The 16772-nt window shown below is 46.7% G+C and overlaps 1 protein-coding gene across 4 annotated transcripts in view; it reads left to right on the forward strand.

Moving 5' to 3' along the window:
• COBL (cordon-bleu WH2 repeat protein) overlaps positions 1–16772 on the forward strand; it is a 300577-nt gene that overhangs the window by 143053 nt on the left and 140752 nt on the right. The window lies entirely within an intron of this gene.

Genomic DNA, 16772 nt, shown 5'->3' on the forward strand with positions numbered 1-16772 from the left:
TTTTCGTCACCAAGGAGAGCTGTCTTTATTTTCTAACTGCATTTTATGACTCTGACAACTTGTGGTGTCTAACCCTCTTTTTAGAGTCATCTCAGTTGATTTGGCTGTGCCAAAAATCACCTCCTCTGCTGCTTTTAGAGAACTTCTGATCTTAATAGCCATCATATCCTGGTTTCGTTGCAACATTAGAGTTACTTGTAGCAAAAAAGGAGGAAAGGATTTTAAGCTCGCTGAGGGCAAGAGCCATTTATCATTATTATTATCATTACATTTTCATGACTCTGTGCCTAGCAGCTAGGCCAGGGTCCAGAAGCAAGAAGAGGGACCTCACATGTGCCTGCTGAGTGCCTGTGTATCGCATTCAGACTATGGCTGCTGAAAGTCAATTTCTGGTTCATTGTGTTACTAGAAACAAACAAACAGTGTAAGCAGAGTCAGGTTACACACAAATATAGAAAAAAAAAGTTATTGGTGGTGAAGTTGATATCCGAATTGCCCAGCAATTGAAGTTTTAGGCTATGATTTTGAATATTGAACCCCTCACTGGAAAGGGGAGAGTAGACAGAATTTCAGAACAAGAAATGATGTCCCACACTTCTGTGGACAGTTTTGGGAAATTTTTGCCACCCCTCGTCTCCTTGGTCCACGCGTGTAGGTCAGGGATTGGGGGGATCTGGCAGCTGCGCTCGCAGCCACCTTTCCAAATGCCTGCCAGACACCAGTGCCACCCCCCAGCCCAGCCTGTTCTGTGACAAGGTCTTTGTCCAGGAGGAGGGCGGGTGTGTTCCTGGGGCAGAGGCAAGTGAGACAGCAAAGCTGCACTGAATGCTTCTGATGAGTCACAGTGACATGGATTGTTTGATTAAGCCGTGTCGGGCTGAGGTTTTGCAGCCTCCTGTGGAATAGCGCCCTTTCCAAGGGAACTGTAAATGATGTTACCTATATGGTACCAGTCCTCTGAGGTCCTCAGAGCCCCTTCTTTTCTTGGCCTTTGTCACTGCTACCAAAGGAGCAGCAGTAGCCCCTTGCAGGTCCCCGAGGTGAGACCATTCCTCTGCTCTCGGGTGCTATGCTGAGACCAGCATCCTCCACCATCATGAGGATGTCGCGCTTCACCCAGGCTGCCGTCTGAGGAGCAAGGTAGAAGTGGTGTTGAGGGGTTTCCTTTACTCTCGAGAAACGGAGACTAGAAGTTAGGGTGCGTGGTTAGAGATGAGAAGTTATAGACTGTATGTGTGTCTATTTGCTGTCAGATAATGCTTGGAAATCTTACTCTGGATGTTGCAAGTTCAGCGGGACCAATGAGTCCAGTGAGCTGAGAGAGGTGAGACTAGAGCCTTGTTCCAGAGCAGAAAAAAGCTGTAGAACCATTTCCAAGCTGAATGTGGAGGCAGATTGTGACCAAGGGTCAAGAAAGTCTGAAGGGCTAGTGTGGTCTGTTCCAGACTGGGGCATAGCACACTGCTTTTTACTTGTTCTGCACAGTCACCTTCTCAGATGTTTGATCTAAGGCTACTATTTAAACCTGTAGGGGATCCACCAAACAGAAGTTCAGGACCAGCTAGCTTCACTGGGAAATTCTGTCAAGCATTCAGAGAATTATACCACTCTTTCTCAAATTGTTCCAAAAAGCACAAAAAGGAAGGAGCACTTCCAAACTCATTGTATGAGGCTAACATTACCTGACACCAAATTCAGAAAGGGACATCACAAGAAAAAAAAATTATACACCACTATCCCTGATTAATGTAGATGTAAAAAATTCTTAACAAAGTATTAGCAAACCAAATACCACAATCCATTAAAATGACCAATACACATTAATCACGTGGGATTATTCCAGGGATGCAAGGATGGTTCAGCATCAGCAGATCAATGAATGTGACGTACCACAGTAACAAATTAAAAGAAGAAAATCATACAGTCATCTTAACAGAGGCAAAGAAAGGCATTTGACAGAATTCAGCATCCATTCATGACAAAAACTCTCAACATAGTTGGCATAGTGGGAATGTACCTCAGTATAAAAAAGGTCATCTATGACACGCCCACAGATGACATCAAACTCAAGGCTAAAACTAAGAACTTTTCTTCTAAGATCAGGAGCAAGACAAGGATGCTCCCCTCACCACTTTTAGACAAAATATTATCAGAAGTCTTAGAGCAGTTTGGCAAGAAAAAGAAATAAAAAGCACCCAAATAGGAAAAGAAGAAGTAAAACTGTCAATATTTGCAGATAATGTGATACCAAATATAGAAAACTGTAGAGACTCCATAAAAAAAAAATGTTAGAACTAATAAATGAATTCAGTAAAATTGCAGGATTACAAAATCAATATATAGAAATCTGTTGCATTTCTATATACTAATAGCAAACTATCAGGAAGAGAAGCTAAGAAAACCCATTTACAATTGCGTGTTGAAGAATAAAATATACAGACATATATTTAAACCAAGGATGTGAAAAACCTGTATGCTGAAAATTATCAGGCATTGCTGAGAGAAATGGAAGAAGACAAAATAAATGGAAAGATGTCCCATACTCATGGAGTGGAACACTAAATATTTATATCCTTATTATCCAAAGCAATTAACAGATTTATTGCAAGCCTTATCAAAATTCCAATGTCATTTTTCATAGAAATGGATAAAGCAATCCTAAAATTTGTAAGTAGCCACAGCAGACTCTGAATAGTCAAAGCAATCCTAAGAAAGAAAAATAAAGCTGAAAATTCTGTAATTTTAAACTGTACTACAAAGTTATGGTAATCAAAATATTATAGCATTGGCATAAAAACAGACAGATCAATGCAATAGAACAGAGAGCCTAGAGGTAAACCCACAGATACATGGTCAATTAGTTTATGACAAAGTCATAAAGAATATACAGAAAGAACAGTGTCTTCAATCAATGGTGTTGGGAAAACTAGACAGACATGCAAAAGAATGAAACTGGACCACTGTATTACACTGTAAATAAAAATGAACTAAAAATGGATTAAAGACTTGAATGTAAAACCTGAAACCATGAAACTCCTAGAAGAGAAAGAGGTGGTAAGCTCCTTGACTTCAGTTTTGGTGATTATTTCTTGGATTTGACACCAAACGTGTAGGTGACAAATGCAAAAATAAATAAGTGGGACTATCTCAAACTATGGGTTTCTCTGGTGGCTCAGCAGTAAAAAATCCCCCTGCAATACAGGAGACACAGGAAACACAGACTTGACCCCCGGGTCAGAAAGGTCCCCTAGGGCAGAGCGTGGCACCTCACTCCAGTATTCTTGCTGAGAGAATCTCTGGACAGAGGCACGTGGTGCGCTGTGGTCCTGGGGTCACGAAGAGTTGGACACCGCTAAAGTGACAGAGCACACATGCGCAAATCAAACCATAAAGCTTCTGTGAGACAAAGGAGAGCAGCAAGAGAACGAAAGGCAGCCTATTGAATGAGAAAGTTTGCAAATCACATATTCAGTAATGGGTTAGTATCTAAAACTTGTAAAGAACTCGTACAACTAGATAGCAGAAAGACCCCTAACACTCCTATTAAAATTCAGGCACAGGGTGTGAGTAAACATTTCTCCAAAGAAGACACAGAAATGGCCAACAGACACAAGAAAAGATGCTCTATATCTCTAATCATCTGAGAAATGCAAACAGAACCACAATGAGTATCATTGTGATAGGATGGCTCTTTCCAAGAAAATAAGAGATAACAAGTGCTGGTGAAGATGTGGAGAAATGGGAACCCTGTGCACTGTTGGTAGGAATGTTAAATTGGTGTAGCCACTACGAAGATTAGTATGGAGGTTCCTCAAAAAAATGAAAAGTGAAACTACCACATCATCTAGTAATTCCACTACTGGATATTTACCTAAAGAAAACAAAAATACTAACTTGAAAAGTTATATATGCTTCCATGTGTATGACTTATAGTAGCCAAAATATGGAAATAACCTAAGTATCCATCAGTGAATAAGGGGATATGATGTGGTACGTGTATTGAGTGGAACATTATTCAGCCATAAAAAAGAATGAAATCTTGCCATTTGCAACAAGACGGATGATGAACCTTGAGGCCATTATGCTAAGTGACACGTCAGATAAAAAAGACAAACACCATCTGATCTCCCTTATACATGGGATCTAAATAAACATCATACAAATGAGCTCATAGATGCAGAAAGCGGATTGTGATTCCCAGAGGCATGGGGGAGGAGAGGGGACAGAATAGGTGAAGGGAGTCAAAAAGTACAAACTAATAGCTATAAAAGTTATAAAATCAATCAGTCCTGGAGACATCATGTACAGGCCTGGTAACTGTAGTTAATAAGGCTGTATTGTATATTTGAAAGTTGCTAAGAGGCAAGACCTTAAAAGTTCTTATCACAAGAAAAACATTCTGTAACTGAGTGTGGTGACAGATGCTAATTAGACTTAATGTGATCCTCCCACTATATCTACAAATAGTGGGTCAGTTAAAAAGTAAATAAAATAGCAGTGTATTTTCCCCTCAGTCTGCAGGAATTCAGGGCTTCTAGTGTATAGTGTCCATGGCACACAAACTCTTTTGACGGCGGCCACCAAATGATAAGGGTAGGCTGAGGAGCTATAACAAGTTCCCTAGATGTGGAGACTGAGATGGGAAGTTCTTGATTCTGACCATAGTCCTTCCAGGATTGGAACTGTCCAGGGATAGAAGCACTAACCTTTCAAGGACAGAAGAATCCAGATGACCACCCTCATCTTTCTGTCCTTCCATTGGAAGGAATGATTATGAACAGAGGTGTCTACTGGCCAGTCTGGAGGTTGCTTGGACATCATGTCCACTCACATGCCATCAGTGAGAATGTAATGACAGTCTCAGCCTCAGAGAGCCTAGGAAGTCAGTCTTGACGGGTGACCGTGACAGCACTCAGCTTGGAATCAAAGAAGGGAGGCTGATGTTGGGGGAAGCTGGTGGTCCCCAGTGTCAGCCCTGTGGCGGGACCAAGGGTCTGGCCTTCCCGCCATCACTGCCTCGCTGTCTGCTGCTTTCCTCGACAGGAGGAAGGGAGCGGCTCTCAGCAAAAGATCTGAGTTACAGTTAACTCACAGTTTGAGGCCATTTAGCGCATTTCCTTTGTAAGAGAATGTAAGCATCTATTGGACTTCCCAGGTGGCGCTAAAATGGTTAAAAAAAAACAAAAAAAAAAAAACTCATCTGGCAGTGCAGGAGATGCAGGTTTGATCCCTGGGTCAGAAAGATCCCATGGAGAAGGAAATGGCAACCCATTCCAGTATTCTTGCCTCAGAAAATCCCATGGACAGAGGAGTCTGGCGGGCTGCAATCCATAGGGTCGCAAAGAGTTGGACATGACTGAAGCAACTTAGCTTGCATGCACACATAAGCTTCTGTGTGAGACTTTAGGCAACTGAACATGCTATAAACCAAGAACAGAAGCAACAAGAGACCTTCAGCAATTTCAATTTAGTGATATTTTGTGTCCATTTTTAATTAATATTTCAGTAATGAAATCACTAAAGTTACTTATATTTCAGTAATAAGATATAAATATTATTACATGAATTTTTGATTAAATTTCTGATTTGAATTAGTAAGTGGAAATATTACTTAATATTAATTGAATAAAATTCATTCAGTAATAAAATATTCCGATGTAAGTAAGTTTGTGTGGAGGGATTATATTTACATTTGCTTTAGCATAATTATGTGGACCATTTCTTCTTTTTGGTATTTAGTTGAAAATGCTTTGCTACATATCTTGTAACTATATATTTAATTGTCAATCATGATATATGGCAGCAATAAAGCAAATTTAACAGTGCAATTTTATCAAGGAACAGGGGTGGCTGCCTTTGAAACCCTAATTCGTGTTCATTTAGCATCCTCCATGTGCTAGTAAAAGGCACCCTCCGTCTACACTGTGGGCTTCTCACCAAAGTATGAAGAACTTAGTCCCCATGAGAGCCAGGACCCAGCCAGGAGGACAGAACGGGGCCCCGGGTCAACTCCGCCCATGCTGGAGTTTAACCTCACAAAGTAACAGTAGCTCCCTGGCAGGCGGGCGGTGGTCCTCAGCTAGTTGTGCGCCTGAGGGTCTTGGTACCTGAAACCAGGCCCGTGGTCTGGTTTGGCCCATCACTGAGGATCCCTGAGTCGGGCTGAGTTAGAGGGTTCCTGTGCGGAGCAGCCGGAGCACCCCCATCTCAGACCCGAGAAACAGAAATGCCACGGAGACCCCCACAGGCCAGCCGGCAAGGGCGAGAGGAGGTGCCGTCTCCAGGCAGACTTGTACTGCTGATGAACTGGTGTGTGAAATTGCTTTTGATTTTGGAATGTCTGCCTTTATCAGCTCTTCCTTAGAGACAGAAAGTGTAGGTAAAAACGCCCTGTGAGAACACTCACAACAATGGATTTCCCTAAAAGAAGGGGCCACCTGGGGCCCTTAGACAATATTATGTGCTAGTTTATTCCAAGTTCTTTGTCTAAAAACTTGCAGAAAGCCCAACAAACGTGAACGTTGAGGTGACTGGTGTGCGGGCTTTCCCAGGCCCTGGGGGTCGGAGGAGTGAGGCGTGGCCCCATCTCAGGGATGGGCATTGAATGTCGCTGTCATGAAAGGGGTGGGATTCAGCGCTTAGCAGCAAGCTACACGTGCAAGGATTTTTCCTGCAAGGCCAAGTGATTGTTCTTTATTTGACTTACAATTAATAAGATAACCCTGTTCTTCGTTTCCCATGTGGTGCTAGTGTAAAGCGCCCACCTGCCAATGCAGGAGATGTAAGAGACGCAGTTTCAGTCCCTGGGTTGGGAAGATCCCCTGGAGGAGGGCACAGCAACCCGCTCAAGTGTTCTTGCCTGGAGAATCCCATGGATGGAGAGCCTGATGGGCTACCGTCCATAGGGTCACAAAGAGTTGGACCTGACTGAAGTGACTCAGCACTCGGGCACCTGTTCTTCAGTTCTGACCTTAAATCAGCATTAAACAAGGATCCCTTGTCTGCTTGGGGTGCTTGTCACTCATGTCTGGGTCAAAGGTTGCCGTTCCAACCCTAAGACCCTACAAAGTGTACTGGGAAAAACAGAGCAGTTGCTCCAAAAGGTCAGAAGGAGACGTGTAACCCTTTGAACGGTGGCGTTTGCATCTCTGTCCGGCCTTGAGCAGCCGCGGGGGGCTCCCATCTGCACGGTGATGACATCCTCCAGAACCGTCTTCTGAAGGGGGCTGGGTGGTCCTCTCACCGTCATGTCACCCTCCGGGCGGAAAGGCCACTGAGGGTGTCTACTTCCTCTCGGAGGATGTATGTCTCTCCTGTCCTCTGTAGTTTCTCCAGGAAATGTGAACATTATGCTGAGGACTCCCTGCGCAGGGAGTGCCCGTGACTGATGTCTGAGGGGAGAATGGTCCCCACCACGGTGTTCAGAACCCAGGCACGTGCGACCTTGCTGGCAGTGACCTCATCATCAGAGAGCCGACGGGCCCTGGCCCCTCACTCAGACTCACAGAGGGTGGAGGGGGACCCCAGCCCTCAGGCTCAGGCACGGCATGTGGGATGTGGGGCAGGTGGGCACCTGCTCGGGAAAGCAGGCTAGGCAGCCTGCACTGCCCTGCTAGTGGGCCTGGCACAAGGGGAGTGAGGCTTCAGAGACTTGGAAAAGAACCCAGAAATAGAGGCTGGGGATTCTGCATTCAAGTCAGAAATGAGGGCTTGAGTATTTTCATGATAAGAGATTTTTATTATATATATATATTATTGTATTCTATATCCTATAATATATGATGTGTGTGCATGCTAAGTCACTTCAGTCATGTCCAGCTCTTTGTGACCCTGTGGCCTGTAGCCCACCAGGCTCCTTTGTCAGTGGGATTCTCCAGGCAAGAATTCTGGAGTTGCTGTGCCCTCCTGCAGAGACTCTTCCTGACCGAGGGATCAAACCCATGTCTCTTACATCTCCTATATTAGTAGGCAGCTTCTTTATATATTACATATGTTATATTATATTGTTTATGTATTATATATATTATATATAATGTTATATATTATTTGTATATCATGTAATATAGTATAATACATTGATATATTATTATAATAAGTATAACTATTATATATGGTAATATATAATACATAGTGAAAAGTGGAAGTGTTAGTCACTCAGTCATATCCGACTCTTTGTGACCCCATGGACTATAGCCCGCCAGGCTCCTCTGTCCCTGGGATTCTCCAGGCAAGAATGCTGGAGTGGGCTGCCATTCCCTCCTCTAGGAGATCTTCCTGACCCAGGGATCGAACCTGGGTCTCCTGCATTGCAGGCGGATTCTTTACTGTTTGAGCCACCGCGGGTTTCCCAGGTAATCATATATGTAAGTTATATATATCATATGTGTGTGAGTATGTGTACCTTTCCTCACACATGCACACGCAGACCCCGACGCCCTGAAAAGCGGGCAGAGGCCACTGCAGTGAGGGGTCCCTGAAGGACGGGGCGCTGTGGGCAGTCTTCCCGGAGCCGCCTCTGCTGGCTCTCACACTCAGCCATTGGCCTCTGCAGGCTGTTCCTGGGGGCTCACTTGGGGAGCAGAGCCCAGGCAGCTCTGGGGAGGATGCTGTGGAGAGCAGGGGCCCTGGGGGGCCCAAGAGGAGAGGCTGAACCAAGCCTCCCAGTATCAGCACAGTCTCTGTCTCAGAAGCCACTGTGTCTGGGAGAGAAGACGGGGTCAATGGGGTTCCCGTGGGCAGGGCAGACAGTGCCTCAGCTTGGGAAGAGCACCCACACTTTTGCTTCAGGCTGGTGGAATAACCCCTTCGAGTCCGGTTGGTGAAACAGATGCTGACAGGTGCCCACTGGGGGCCTGAGTTCTGAGAGAAGAAAAGAGAAAGTAGCGACTCTCTCCCTTTCCTTCCGGGGCCCCCGTCGCTCCAGCTGCACCCTGTCCCCCTGCCCCACATGACCCGGGTAGAGAGAGGGGGCCGAGCCTGCGCGCCTGTAAACCCCGAGGTAGGATGGTCCCAGGGACTGCCCTGGGCTGCTTCCCAGGCGCTGCTCTCAGGGATGGACTTCCCTCCCCTCCTGAGTACCTCCTGCTGTCAGGCCTGCACGGACATCCCTGGCCTGGACAACGGCCTGCGCTGCTGCCTTACTGAACAGACAGCCCCGCTAGCTCCCCACGTGCCACCCACAAAGGGAAGTGCCCTGCGTGAATCCTAGAATGACAAACAGCAGCAGTAGTTCTGCTTTCCAGTTTCCTGATGGGTTGTAGCAACCGTGTTCCGTATCTGGTTTTCCTCCTGGCTTGCTCACCTTGCAGTGAAAAGATTGGACAGAAGCCCTCAAATCTCCTTTGACGTTCCCTCTCTGTTACCTGCCTTGGGATGAGAAAACCTGTATCTGATCCGAAGTCCGCTCTTCTAACCCTCCTCTCTCCTGGGCCTCTGGTCTCTTGCCACCTCCCACAGCTCCTCTGCAGTCACCTTTTTCCTTCTCTTTTTATTTCCAGCAGGAGTTCATGTCTTCAAGGGAGAGTGCAGAGGGGGCATGGGTCAGGAGAAATGCAGAATCTTGTCCCTAAAGGTCAGGTGCGCAGACAAGGGCAGGGGGCCCAGGCTGCAAGAAAGGGTCACAGGGGGCCTGACAGAACCTGCGGAGCTTCACAGGTGGGCATCACAGGCGGCCTGACGGAACCTGCGGAGCTTCACAGGTGGGCATCACAGGCGGCCTGACGGAACCTGCGGAGCTTCACAGGTGGGCATCACAGGCGGCCTGACGGAACCTGCGGAGCTTCACAGGTGGGCATCACAGGCGGCCTGACGGAACCTGCGGAGCTTCACAGGTGGGCATCACAGGCGGCCTGACGGAACCTGCGGAGCTTCACAGGTGGGCATCACAGGCGGCCTGACGGAACCTGCGGAGCTTCACAGGTGGGCATCACAGGCGGCCTGACGGAACCTGCGGAGCTTCACAGGTGGGCATCACAGGCGGCCTGACGGAACCTGCGGAGCTTCACAGTTGGACATCACAGGCGGCCTGACAGAACCTGCAGAGCTTTACAGGTGGACATCACAGGTGGCTCTGTACTGTGTGTGGCCTGAGGCCCCATCTCCACGGCTGGGCTGGCACCCACTGGATCAGCTGTGTCTTGTGCATGCAGTGGAGCCCCAGAGGGGGATCAGGAGTGGGTCACTCATTCCTTGTTAATTAATAGTAAAGTTCCAGAATGTATGATTAATCTCCTTAAATCAGATAGAAGCTATTCAAGGCTCCCCTAGAAACATGACACTCACTTCCTGATATGCTTGTCTGAGGGACAGAAATCTTGTATAGTTGTTCCCAGTGGAGGTTTGTCATGCATGGGAACCCCCGCCATTCTTGGGCTGGAGACCAGGAAAAATGTCCCGGGCTCTCTCTGCCCTGAGAAAGAAGGAAAAACGAACCACCTCTGCCCTGGGCAGCATGCTGTGATGGTTCTGGGAAGGACTCTCCAGCAGTGGCTCCTAATCTTGCCTTCCAAAGCAGACGCCTGAGGGCCAGCAAGCCCATGAAAGGATGCCCGGGGTCATGATGAGCTACAAAAATGCAAACCCAAACTCAAGTGAGGTACCACTTCACGTCAAGAAGATGGCTATAATTTTTTATAAAAGGAAAATGACAGATAGCAAGTGTTGGCAAGGATGTGGAGAAATCGGAACCCCCTTTTACTGATAGTGGGAAAGAATATAAAATGGTGCAGCTGCTGGGGAGCATGGAGCATAGACATAGCAAGTCTGCTCCCAGGGACCCACTAGAGTCGAGGAAAGAGCTTCAAGCCAACGCTGGGACACAGTTGTTCACAGTGGCTCTAGTCCCAAAAGTCAAAAGACAAAAACAAGCCTCGTGTCCGTCCCCAGATGAATGGGTTGAGCAGAATATGCACTGTCTGTGAGAAGGAGGATTATCCAACCATGATGAGAAAGGATGCTCTGACCCAGGCTGAGACCAAGGGAAGCTTGAAATCTTCATGCCGAGTGAAAGAAGTCAGACCTGGAAACCACGTGTTGTTTGACTCCATTCCTGTGAAGCAGCCAGGGAAGCCCACTGAGAGTCAGGAAGCAGCCAGGTGGTCGCCAGGGGCTGTGGAGATGGATGGGCCGTGGCTACTGAATGGACCAGGGTGTCCTTTTAGAGGGATGAGCAGTGCTGGAATTGGATGGTGGTGTCTGGGCAGCGTCTGGAATGTACTTCATGCTTGTGAACTGCACATTTTAAAGTGGTTAAAATGATGAATCTTATGTTATACATATTTTGACACTTAAAAAAAAAGTCAAATACCTACTCCCATCCCAGAGTGTCTGCTGAAGTTGATCTGGGGTGTGGCTGGCGTCTCCCATCTTCAAAAGCTCCAGGGGTTGGGGTCACAGTGTGCAGCCGTGTTTCAGAACTTCTGTTTCCCGCCAGCCTGTCTGGTTGTGATTCTGGAGGAGCCGCGCTCTCTGCTTCGGTTTCCTTCCTTGTGAAAGGATGTCATGCGATTACCAGCCTGGTTGAACGGTCCCGTGATCACATGGGTTGGTGTGTGGGAGCTGAATGACCCCACTCATCCCTGCTGTTTCTGCTCCAGTCTGGAGTCGGATCCCTTCCTTCCCCTGCAGCCCCAATTCTCCCCGCTCGCGGCCAGCGTCTGCTCAGACTCCCTTCTGGAAGGGAGACCACCCTTCTCCGTTTGTCCAGGAAAGTCTGCAAAATGCTGTTGCCCTGTGTTCATTCTAAATGGACTTTTTCCTTGGACCCTTGCATAAGGGTTCCATCTTCAGTGGTGAATTTTGGGGTCAGTCTTCTACAGAGTGAAGCCTGTAGTTAGCAAAGGATGAGGGATGTCTTTGCAGGTGAGAGGGGGTTGTGAAGAACTGGTCTCCTCAACCAACAGATGACTGAATCATACCCACACTTCCAGCTTCTTTAAAAAACAAAAACCCTACTACTTTACTTGAAGATGAATTTGCTGGAAAAGACATTTTATCAGCTTGACTTCCTCCATCTAATGACTCAGTTATTTGGAGTTACAGAGCAGCCTTCCTGATTTGATAGGAGTGTTAGAAATCATCTGGTTGCTTACAGGGGGAGTCTTTTTCATTGTATTGAACAGTTTTGTTTCTATATGGGGAAGAGGCGTCTTTTTCCGTCAGCCCTGAGACCCAGCCAATACCAACCAGCTGTCAGATCCTCACGTCCTCTCCTCATCCAACCTGCGGCATTCAAGAAACACACATGAGCCACTTGACATGCGAGGCTTGATGTCCTTTGGAGAAATCCATTCATCTCAATACCTTTATTCATTTATCTCCACTGTGACCATGTAGGAAATCTTACTTCTGGTGAGTTTTAGTAAACAGAACTCACAGGTCAGCATTCACAGTCTGCTATCTTGTAAATTGTAGGAGACTTCACACATTTGAAAGGGAAACCTTTATTATTAAGGTTTTATTGTTCATATGAATTAGAATCATCACTCCCACCTGCCAAAATTGTGCTTGAGTTTGCATCCATCGAAATCTCACATGGAACCACAGCAAGCCATCACACACACACACACACACACACACACACACACACACACACACACACCCCTGTTGTGCGGGTCTGGGTGTTTCCCTCAGGTCTCTGCCTGCCTTGTCCCCATGAGCCTAGCACTGTGTTATGCTCACCTCTCTCCACTCACCATCACACCTCCTCACCCAGTGTTCGTGCTCCCCTCCCCTCCTCCACTCCCGCTGTGGAGCCTCCATACTGACCTGGGGTCCCAGCGCGCCCACCACCTTCCTGCAGCCAGGCTCCTCTGACTTATAGCGAGGCTGGTTTCCTTTTCATTCACAAACTTTTCACAACTTTCTGGCTCTCTAAAATGGTCTTGGTGAAAGTGGTCAATTATGAGTAGTCAGCATATTCCAAGCAACCAAGTGTTTGCTCACAAGTTTCCAGGAGGTCCTGAAAGCAGCAGAAGGCTCAGAGTATTCCAGAGTATTCAGGGTCTTCCCAGAGTTTTGTTGGAATGCAGGATGTTTTTGGCATGTTGTAAGGAAAAATCCAACCAACAGAGGAAAGATCTCTGAAATTGTTCTGAAGCTTGAAACTGTCAGAGAACTTCCATGACAGAGTATTTTGTTGGCCAAATAGCTCCTACAACTTATCTTCTAAAGCAATGCCATTCTTCAGGCATTCCCAGGAGGAATGTGGCCCCAGAGAATGGCTGTTTCCCACTCACATCACATGGTAGAAACTAGATTCCTAAGTTCTGTGTTTCTGCCCATCACGAGGATTCAGTCTCACAAAGCTGATGGGTTTCCGCCTCTTTGCCCTTTGCTCTGGACTGATGCCAGATTTCCAGGGCACAGGAAGACAGGGTACCCCCTGGCTGAGGGATTCAGCCAAGGGTGTGTCCTTCAGGAAGGCTGTGCTCTGAGGATAAGGAAACGCAAGCAGAGCATCCAGGGCAGGGCTGGCAGCTGTGGATGGGAAGCAGTGCTCTGCTTTCACATCAGAGGAGCTCTGATAGACCTGGGCTGCGCTCTGAGTGGGCAGGAGAGCGAGGTCCGTCACCCATCAGGCTCTGTCATGCGGCCCTGCCTTATATTCCTGCCAAAACCTGTATCCGAAGAAAAGATGATGTGGTAACAGCTCTAACTAACTTCTCTCCCACTGAATGTTTTGACAAAGAACGGAACAAGGAAGGAAGGAGGGAAGGAAGAGAGAAAGGAAAAGGAGAGAGAAAAGCAAAGCTGTTGAAATCCTTTCAAAAGGGGGCAGCATAATGAAAGGAGAAGAGGGATGCAGGATGCTCGGAACTGACCAGTTGAATCCCATTCCCCAGGAACTCAGGCATCCTGAGGAGTTCAATTCATTTCCTTGTTCCTTGGACCTCAGCTTTTCTCCCCATTAAAACTCTAAAATCATGCCATCCTAAGAATATATGGTCTAATTTAGAAGCATGTGATGCTGATAAGATCGTCAATGACTATTTCAGATTGTACTTACTATAACCAAAATATTTTCCTCAATATTTAGGCCAAAACCTCTATCTCAATTCCTCACCAACCATGTCAAAAGGTCTACTTTATCATGTGCTTGATGCTCACAAGCTAGTCTTTTTTTGCCAGAATGAACAGTTTTGAGAAATGAGAACAAATAGCTCTTCATCCTTACTTCTTTATGAAACAATTTTTTTAAGTTTTTATTGAATTTGTGGCAATATTGCTTCTGTTTTATGTTTTGATTTTTTTGGCTGCAAGGCATGTGAGATCTAAGCTCCCCAGCCAGGGATGGAACCCACACCCTCAGAATTGGAACAGGAAGTCTTAACTGGACCACCAGGGAAATCACTGAAACAATGTAGACAGAAACGTTTCAAGTACAGCATTGCCCCTTTTGTCTCAGAAGCATATTCTGGTCAGAGGTCACGGCTCCCTTCCTGTTTCTGGGGACAGATGCCCCCCTTCAGCTGTGACATGGATGCTGTAGAGCTGCCTGAGGCAGGTGACGTCAGCAGCTCCGCAGAGGATACAGTGGGGCCCACATGGACAGGGTGATGCTCACCTTGGGCACACGCAGTGTCCTGCCCAGTACTGATCTCTGATGGATTATGAGTATAGGAGAGAACCTGCTCTTTGCAGTCCCTGTGAACCCAAGAATCATTCTAGGGAGCCCCAGCACTCCCAGAGCCTTCCCCAGGGTTATAGGGAGCTGTCATGGCAGTGCTGGCCCCGCGGAGACCACTGTGCCTGCAGTGATGGTCCCAATAGGTTAGGAGCAGAGCTAGTTCTTAAGGCCAAACCTACAATCACCCACCCACCCCGGGAGCTCACGGCATCTCGGGACGGCTCCTGGGAAAGCCCCCAGGGTTTCTGCATCTCCCCAGAGAGAAGCCAAGGGAGTTTGTGTCAAAGAAACAAATGTTGCTGGTGTGTCAGTAAAACAAAGGGTGTTGCAGTCATCAAGTGGTCACATTACAGACACCCAGAGGTGCGGGAACTCGGCATGGAAACAGGATCCCCAGCATTAAACCAGCAGACCCTGCAGCCACCCCAAAGGTGGACGCTGAGAAGACTCAGGATGAGAAAACTCCACAGGAAGCTGGCTCCAGGCAGCTGAGGTAGATCTCAAAGGAATGATTTCTGAGGAGTGAGCCAGACTCTTGCATCTTCCCATACATAGAAAAGCGTGATGTCTGGTTTTCCTTAATTAATGGCAATCTTTTGATGTTCTGAGTTGCAAAAATCCCTATATATTCTGGCTCCTCCCACCTTAGCTCTTCTGAGCAGTCCCTCAGAGCTCTCAGAAGGGCTGTGTCCTAGGCTTAAGTCCTCAGTGTTGTCCACTGAATAAAACATAACTCTGAACTTTTCGGCTATGCATTATTTTTCAGTCAACATTTGGAACGAGTGCAGAATGTTGTTCTGGCTGCATTGACAAACAGAAGGAAATCAGGATTCACTAGAATACGGAGTACATTTCAAACAAAAACAAATACATGTATTTAATTCAAAATTAGATATCTGTGACAAAATCAACAGATCCCAAAGATGTTTCCCAGTCCTCCACATCCAGCTGTGTGTGTGAGATGGGGTCAAAATGTCATCTTAATTTTTTTTAGTATTTATTTATGTGTTTGGCTCCGCCGAGTCTTAGTTGAGGCATGTGGGATCTTCCGTTGCAGCTTGTGTAACTTTAGTTGTGGCATGCAGACTCTTAGTTTCAGCATGCAGGATCTAGTTCCCTGGCTAAGGCCCCCTGAACTGGAAGCTTGGAATCTGAGCCGCTGGACCACCAGTGAAGTCCCATCTTATCATTTTATACTGAAGGTAATAAATTCATAGGCTGTCAGTGGTGGTGTGAACTCATGGCATTAGTACTGTTTCCCATCTGATTAGCCCTCCAGTGATAGCAAAGGAGGTGTACACCCCACAGTCTGAAGTCCCACAAGTTCTGCGTCCTAAAGGTTGGTGTAAGGCAAATGCAGAGAAAAAGAGAGCGAGTCAGACACTCAGGCAAGAAAAGGGGAATTTATTAGAGGGAAACGAGAGGGTGACTGGCCCTTAAGGAGAACCACGTCCTCCCTTTCTGACAGGGTCTTTCTTATACCCCGCCAATGAAAAATTCTCTGAAGGGATGGTTAAGTTTTAGCCTACAGTTGAGTCCTGTGGTCGTCACGGAGCCGGAGGTCTGGACCTCCTGCTGGAGGTTGTAGCTGGTGGTCTCGTAGCTTTGAGAAGGTAGGCGCCAGTGAGAAAACAGAATGTCGTTTGGGCAATTCGGTCCATCTTAAGGATCACTGATTTTATTCTCTGTTTGTGAGATCAACATAATGAGCCATCTTAACAATGAGACCCCTTGTGGGCCCTGTCAGTTGGGTTTGCTTTATTCCTGTTTTCATTATCCATTGCTCTTTCTTAATGGTTTATTGGGCTTCCATCACAGGAGAAAAAATCTAAGAAAATCTGATGTGACTATGAAAGCCAGAACCTGTGAATTTTTCTGCCAACCTTTGTAGGAAGGTATGACTCACTCCCCTACTAGAAAAGGATTTGATTTTTTTTTTTTTTTAATGCTTTTGAACAGTTTGGACAAGAGCAGGAAATGAGATCCCTCCTGCAGGCAAGCCGTGGTCTGTTTCCCGTGAAACTTGGCCACTGTGCAGCAGGAGAAAACCCCACACTGGAATAGGAGGGTGTGGACCGGGCTGTCTAGACCCCAGCCTACATGGACCACAGCGTGGTTTACCATTTTATTTTACACTGATATGAAT

This window comes from Cervus canadensis, chromosome 3 (assembly GCF_019320065.1).
Source record: "Cervus canadensis isolate Bull #8, Minnesota chromosome 3, ASM1932006v1, whole genome shotgun sequence".
NCBI lineage: Eukaryota > Metazoa > Chordata > Mammalia > Artiodactyla > Cervidae > Cervus > Cervus canadensis.